Below are 7,705 nucleotides of genomic sequence, written 5' to 3'. Positions count from 1 at the left end.
AATCAGCAATAGCACCCGGCCGCTAACTTTAAATAAGTTAACTATGTAGAAATAATCAGGAAAATAACCGTGTGCTCTATATTGCAAATTGTGCAACCATCAAAGAATGTTGAATTTAAAGCAAGTGATCCGAGGGGACCATCGTGTACTAAGGTTCTGTTCAACATTTATAATGATGTCATAGCGTTAATTTCCCCCAAGTGTGTGGTCTGAGGGCCCAGGCATGCCTTAGGTTCTGTTTAAGTACTTTAAAAAGATGTCATAGCGTTAATTTCCCCCAAGCGTTTGGTTCGAGGACCCAGGCATGCCTTAGGTTCTGTTTAAGCACTTTAAAGAGATGTCATAGCGTTAATTTCCTCTAAGCATCTGGTCCGAGGACCCAGGCATGCCTTAGGTTTTGTTTAAGCACTTTAAAGAGATGACATAGCGTTAATTTCCCCTAAACATCTAGTCCGAGGACCCAGACATGCCTTAGGTTCTGTTTAAACACTTTAAAGAGATGTTATAGCGTTAATTTTCCCTAAGTGTCTGGTCTGAGGACCCAAGCATGCCTTAGGTTCTGTTTAAGCACTTTAAAAAGATGTCATAGCGTTAATTTCCCCTAAGCATCTAGTTCGAGGACCCAGGTATGCCTTAGGTTCTGTTTAAGCACTTTAAAGAGATGTCATTAGCGTTAATTTCCCCTAAGCATCTGGTCCGAGGACCTAGACATGCCTTAGGTTCTGTTTAAGCACTTTAAAGAGATGTCATAGTGTTAATTTCACCTAAGCGTTTGGTCCGAGGACCCAAGCATGCCTTAGGTTCTGTTTAAGCACTTTAAAGAGATGTCATAGCGTTAATTTCCCCTAAGTGTCTGGTCCGAGGACCCAGGCATGCCTTAAGTTCTATTTAAGCACTTTAAAGAGATGTCATAGCGTTAATTTCCCCTAAACATCTGGTCTGAGGACCCAGGCATGCCTTAGGTTTTGTTTAAGCACTTTAAAGAGATGTCATAGCGTTAATTTCCCCTAAGCATCTGGTCCGAGGACCCAGGCATGCCTTAGGTTGTGTTTAAGCACTTTAAAGAGATGACATAGCGTTAATTTCCCCTAAGCATCTGGTCTGAGGACCCAGACATGCCTTAGGTTTTGTTTAAGCACTTTAAAGAGATGTCACAGCGTTAATTTCCCCTAAGCATCTGGTTCGAGGACTCAGGCATGCCTTAGGTTCTGTTTAAGCACTTTAAAGAGATGTCATAGCGTTGATTTCCCCTAAGCATCTGGTCCGAGGACTCAGGCATGCCTTAGATTCTGTTTAAGCACTTTAAAGAGATGACATAGCGTTAATTTCCCCTAAGCATCTGGTCTGAGGACCCAAATATGCCTTAGGTTTTGTTTAAGCACTTTAAAGAGATGTCATAGCGTTAATTTCCCCTAAGCGTCTGGTCCGAGGACCCAGGCATGCCTTAGGTTCTGTTTAAGCACTTTAAAAAGATGTTCGAGCTAGCCCCACTTCGGATCATCTTTGATTTGTAGTGCCATCAACATGTACCATTTTGGACAAAGGATCTTATGCAGCAAGACTGTGCCAATTGGTTTTCCATCCATGTGCTGTGCTTCTGTCATTTCATCTGACGAGGGTTCAGCGATCTCGGCCACTAGGTTCGTGAGAACCTGGCCCTTGGTGGAGGCACGAGGTATGTATTTGGTATTAAAAGCCCCCAATATTGTTCCGCATGGAGCAATCCTTTGTGTAGCATGTGTCACGGCCAAAATGGTCTCTTTCCCCAATGGTTGATATCTCGCTGCATCGCCTCGGTATGTTAAGCGTTAAAACACCAGGTTCCCACAGACGGCGCCAATTGTAAGGTCATAATTTTGGGCTTCTAGCATAACAGAGATATGGACTTAAACCCAAAAAAGTTCCAAACAATAAATTTGTAGAGAATGGGTTGGAAACCTGGACTTTTGCGAATTAGATGATCGACCAATAGGTTTTGATGATAAAGAAAGAAAGATAACAAAAGTTTACTAAGGAAGGACGTCCTCGGATTCTACCCAAGGAGGTTGGTTCTTAAATATTGCTCTTAAGATTTTGTTACAAGTCTGGTACCCAGATTGCTCCCGGGGCCTTTCTTTTTTCCCTTCTCCTCCATTTTATACTATCTTCCCTTCATTTCCACCATCCACATGTAGATTTAGATTAATAGTGCTGATACTTGTCCCATCAGCCCCTCCCTAAAGTCTTTGGGAGTGGTTGTAAAGGCTGATAAGCATGGTTCAGTTAGTTGCAAAGCATTTAATGCGTCTGTAGCAGCTTTCTCTTAGATATCTCCATGCCTTCCTTTCTCCCTTTTCTTTCTTAATACTTATCCTCTTCCATGGAATGATCCGGAGTGTCGCTCTTAATGGCAAACCATTCCCTTTGTCATTGGCCTAGCCTAGCCGAGGAGGGGTTCTCCCTTGAATTGGGCCCTTGGCCCAACATATACATAGATATGGGCTCCCTGGCCTTTCACCCCCACAATAAATATTTTTCAAGGAAACTTATTAAACACAATTTTTTTAGAAGATATTAAACACAAAATTAGCTCTTGGTTCTCTATTCAGTCTTTATTTTTTTCTTCTTTGGCCACATGGTAACATATCATTAGCTCATTATCGCCCAATGTAGCAACATCAATCATAACACCCTCTAGATTTTTTTAGTTTCTAATTCAGATTTTTGACAATGTCGTTTATTTTAATAACAATATAAGGGGTTATAATAAGTGCTCGGTAAGGTGTAGCACTTGCACAACAAGAAAAATGTGTATTAATAAAAAGGATATTTTCTTTTCTCTCTCTTATATACCCATGCATGATATGCTAAATTGTGCTTGAAGGAAAAATATGCAAAAATGTGATAAAAAAAAAAAGGAAGAGGAAAAAAGAATTAAAATGCTTTGTAATATGATTGCAAGCGTGTTTTTAAGAAGTGTGAGAGTTATAGAATGTACCTCGAAGGTGATGGTCTCCATCAAATCGTTATGATTGTGTGTGAGTTTTCATGATTCTCTTATATTTTATTTTTCATTTTGAGACACATGCTTACTTGAAAATGTTTTAAAACAGAAACACACTCGTAATCTTTGCTACTCTTGATACAATTTACAAGTACAATGTAATTTGACCATCTAAAATTACTCTTGTACTAGTGTGAGTATATATATATATATATATATATATATATATTTTTTTTTTTTTAAATTTGTGTTTTTTCTTGAAAATTATTTTTGGAGTTTTTAAGCTCTAAGTTTTTCATTCATATGTTTAACTCTTTTTAATCTAAATTGGTTCATGGCGTTGATTTTTTCATGTTTGCATTTGCTTTATGCTTGAAAAATCTTAATCTTTTACATCTCGATACCTACCAATACATCAAGTTATTTCTTGATACATCTTCGATCCATCGAGAATCCTTTTCTAAGGTTCTATTTGCTCGATACCTATGTCGATCTATCGAAGTCTTCCTCAACACCTCGCTCGATACCTTCCGATAGATTGAGCTTCTTTTGCATGGTTTTCATGTGTGTTTCATGTTTTGATTTTTTTTTTATCCCTTTGTGACCATAGAATCTTGTTTTCATATTTTTCATGTAGGTCTATGGTTCCCTTCTAGAGTTTTTTTTTTTTTTTTTTTTTTTAACTTGTCAATGTTTTTCACATAGTAGCTTGATGCGTCTTGTTTAGTTCCATTCAGGAAAGATAGGTTAAAGCCAAGTCAGTATTCTGAGCATTCTTCTTGCAGCAACTTCCAAGGTTTAGATCTTTTAGATTAGACTTTTTTTTTTTTTTTTTTGTAATCATGAGTAGAGTGTATTTAAGGACATTCAATGTATTCTTGTGGTTTTGTCACATATTGTCAAAGGGGGGATTGTTAGGGTCATATTTTTCATATGTTAGCATATCCTTTGACAAAATGCACTTTACTTGTATTTCGGTAGTTCTAAGTAGTTTCTAGAATGTATGTCTTAGGACTTTATCAAGTGGTATTATTGATGACATAAAGACTGCAACAAGAAAGAAGTGAAGAAAAGCTGAATCTGCAAGTTCCGATACCTCCTCGATACCTATCGATCTATCGAGATTTAATGAAGCTCGATACCTATCTTGATACCTCTTGATCTATCGAGTTACGAGATTTCAGAATATAGCCTACAACATTTGGATTCTAATTGGCTATTGTTCTCATGGTTTGAGTAAACCTAATAGGAATAGGAGAGCCCATTTAATAGGTCCATTAAGCTCTTATATAAACAAGGTGGTAGAGAAAGAAAACCCTAACCATAGAGAGCTTTATAAGATTTTCCTATACAAGAAAGAGATCTTGTTGCGATTCTTGTGCGCCTTTGGGTTCTGTACCAAGGAAAGTCTTTGGCACCAACAATTGAAAATCTTATTGGTGTTTTTATGTGAACTTGCTGCAAATCAACTACAACAATCAAAAGTGTTGTCGTGGAGTTAGTCACGTACTAGGATTCGTTGCAAATGTGTTAGTCACGTACTAAGATTTGTGCAAAGGAAAGAAGTCTCTACCAAATCAAGATCAAACTAATTGTGAGAGGTTTTTCCCATTAGTCAACAAATCACCGTTTCAATTTAATTTCTACTGTACTTTAGTTTATTTGGTGATTTGTTCGTGCCTCCATGATTTTACATTTAATTTGACCTAATTAATCAACTTGGGTAATTGAATTAATTAATTGGGGTCAATCTATAACTTAACAATTAATTTCTATGGACTTTAGGCAGTAATTTGTATGGTTTCTCATAAATAATATTTGACATAGGTTTAATTATTTTATAGCATTTGATAAATAATATTTGTCATGGATTACCTTGTAAATAGTATTCACCATGGGTTTATAATGTTTGTCATGAGTTTTGGAAATAAATATAACTTCCATGGGCTTAAATATTAGTGAAATAAAATATTGTGACAAATTATTATAATGGATTTTTAAGATAAGTTCCATGGGCTTGTAACAGGGTATAAAATGAATAACCATGGGTTTATAATCTTTATCGGCTTATGATATAATTGCTAGGTAATTTTATTTGTCAAGAATTATTAGTATTTAGCTTTAAGTAAAATATTCACATAAAATAATATGTTTTGCCAAACATTATTCGTCTTGGACTTTTGAGATCATAGTATTTGCCAAGTGACATTGAGCTTCAAAATAATCACGTGTCCAGCAATAATAGTCCTGGGCTTAAAATATTTGATTGCCAAGCAGTGATCATCTTGGGCTTTTTGATATTGCTAAGAAATTGTTTTGGGCTTTTGATATTGTCAAGTAGTTATCTTGGGTTTTGATGTTGCCAAATAGTTAGCTTGAACTATGATACTGATGTTGCAAATTAATTAGCTTAGGCTTTGACAGATATTGCCAAGTAGTTATTGGGTTTTGATAGATATTGCCATGGTTCTCTTTAGGTATGGGCTTGGACAAAATGGGATGTATGTATTGGGTTTATAGGGCTGGTTTTTTGGGCTTTGCCTAATTGTGATATAAAATTGGATATAAGTCTTTTGGGCTTTTTTGTGATGATTATATTGTGGCCAAATTTTGGTAATAAGATGAGAAATAATTATAGAGGTCCAATTTCTTTTGATGAATGGGTAGATAATATCAAATGGGAATAGGACACGTGATAGATATGAAAATTTGTACCTCAACACAAGCAAAACCAATGGAGTCAATCAACATATGCCATCCTTGACTTGTGTAACAATATTGGGACAGTTGCCCCTATTTAAAAAACTAACAAATTTCAAAACCATATGGAAGATGATTTTAGAAAGGTAAATCATCTACGAACGGTTGTTATGAGGTTCCTAACACCTTCCCTGCACATAATCAAATCCTCAAATTTAGCTTTGATTTTAATACATATTTTTTTAATTTAAAAATAAAATCAATTAGGCATAGGTGACCAATAACACCTCAAATACTAATGATTGATAGGGATTCCATGTTTTTTAAAGAAGAAATCGCCCAATGCATACAAGTATATGTACATGTCACCTTCAAGTGCACACGTGTTTATTTCCACATTGCCATGCTTGATGAGGTCAATTACAGAAGCAAGCTTCCGCCCCTTCCATAGGTTTAACAAAGTTCAGATATCTATAATTATTATGTGTAAAAATAGTTGTGCCCGAACTAAAGTGATTTAAAAAAAAGACTGAAATATACTGTTAGTTCTTAAAGTTGATATCTTAAGCATTTTTAGTCCATGAAGTTTCAAATAAGTGGTTTTAGTCCATAGAGTTTTTAGTCCATAGAGTTTTTAAAATAACAAAGTAGAAAACCTATTAAGTAAGGAGACACTTACGGGAAAAACCATTGCGAGTGTTAACCAATAACCTTGTAGGTGGTTTTTTTGTGTCAACAGGCTGAAGCCTGTTTTGCTATGCCTAAACTCGTTCTGCTGTGGGTTAGAAAGTTGGGTCTGGCCCAATATTCTAGCAGGACTGCACTATGAGCGAGTTTGTGCACAAGCCTAGCATCCAAGAATAGAGACAACAAAGATAAACAAATACACATGCATTTTACTCCGCAAGCATTAACACACGTTTTATGGACTTAAAAGTAAATGCCTTATAGTAGAAAGTTATCCGTAGCAAATGGATTAGTTACATCGGACAGGTTAAGTTAACAAAACAATTGGTACAACAAATATAATAAAGATGCTACAGCAGAACAACTGTACAGCAAACATAATAAGTTTCTAGTAGGTAAGGTTATGTGTGCAAAAGTTTGTAATGAGAGTGAGATATGGAATCTTCCCGCCAGAAGTGAACTAAAAAGAGCCCGAACCCAAACCTAAGCAATCTTACTGTTGGACTATGCCATTAAAGTTGTGCATTTTGAAGAATGGGCCTAAATTTCTACTTCTCACTGCTTTTGAGATTTCAAAAAATGGGTTTGCTGAAGAAGGAGGGAAAAAATTTCCTACTGATACATGCCCTTTCTACCGTGTTTTCTTTCTTTTCTTATCACTTTTCCTTTTCTTTCTCTCTGTTATTTCTCTCTTAGTTCTTTATGCTTTCTTTCCTTGGGTTCCTCCTTATTTTTGGTCATTGCCCCTGTTTATAATGGGCAGATCTTATGAGATTTCTCTTTTTTACCCCTAGGATTTTACCAACTGTTTCTGGTCTGCGGTGGACACCTCTTCAAGGCTGCCCACCAACCCATTGGTTGCCCATCCACTACCACTACCGGGTATGCCCAGTGCATTCTCTTTCTTCCACTATCCATTTTTTGACAAATTTCCCTTTTTATTTTTTATTTTTTATCTTGCTATAAGCCCTCCCTTTTGTTTGAATGGATAAGGCTTTTAAGTATCTCGCTACCTACCTCTCTAGCATGCATTAAGTGGTCTCAGCCGTCTACCACCTCTATTGGGCAAAATGTCATCCTAGCAAAGTATTTTCCTAAAAGAGGTCCTGGCTGGAAACTAAAAATAAGCTTTTTTCCCCCTTTCACCAAACCATACCCTCTGAATTCCTTAAACGTGAGCCCATTTCTCTTGTATTTGGCTGGGTACAAGTTGGTGGTGCTTCGGTTGTTGTGTGCTTGCTCCACTACTCTTTGCTTTTGTTTTCTTTCATTCCCACACCATTTTTGTCATTGCTGGATAATTTTGTTTCGTCTTGCGGCATGTCCCCTCTGCCT

The sequence above is a fragment of the Quercus robur genome, chromosome 2 (genome assembly GCF_932294415.1).
Source record: "Quercus robur chromosome 2, dhQueRobu3.1, whole genome shotgun sequence".
Taxonomy (NCBI): Eukaryota; Viridiplantae; Streptophyta; class Magnoliopsida; order Fagales; family Fagaceae; genus Quercus; species Quercus robur.
Note: the sequence above shows the minus strand (reverse complement) of the source record.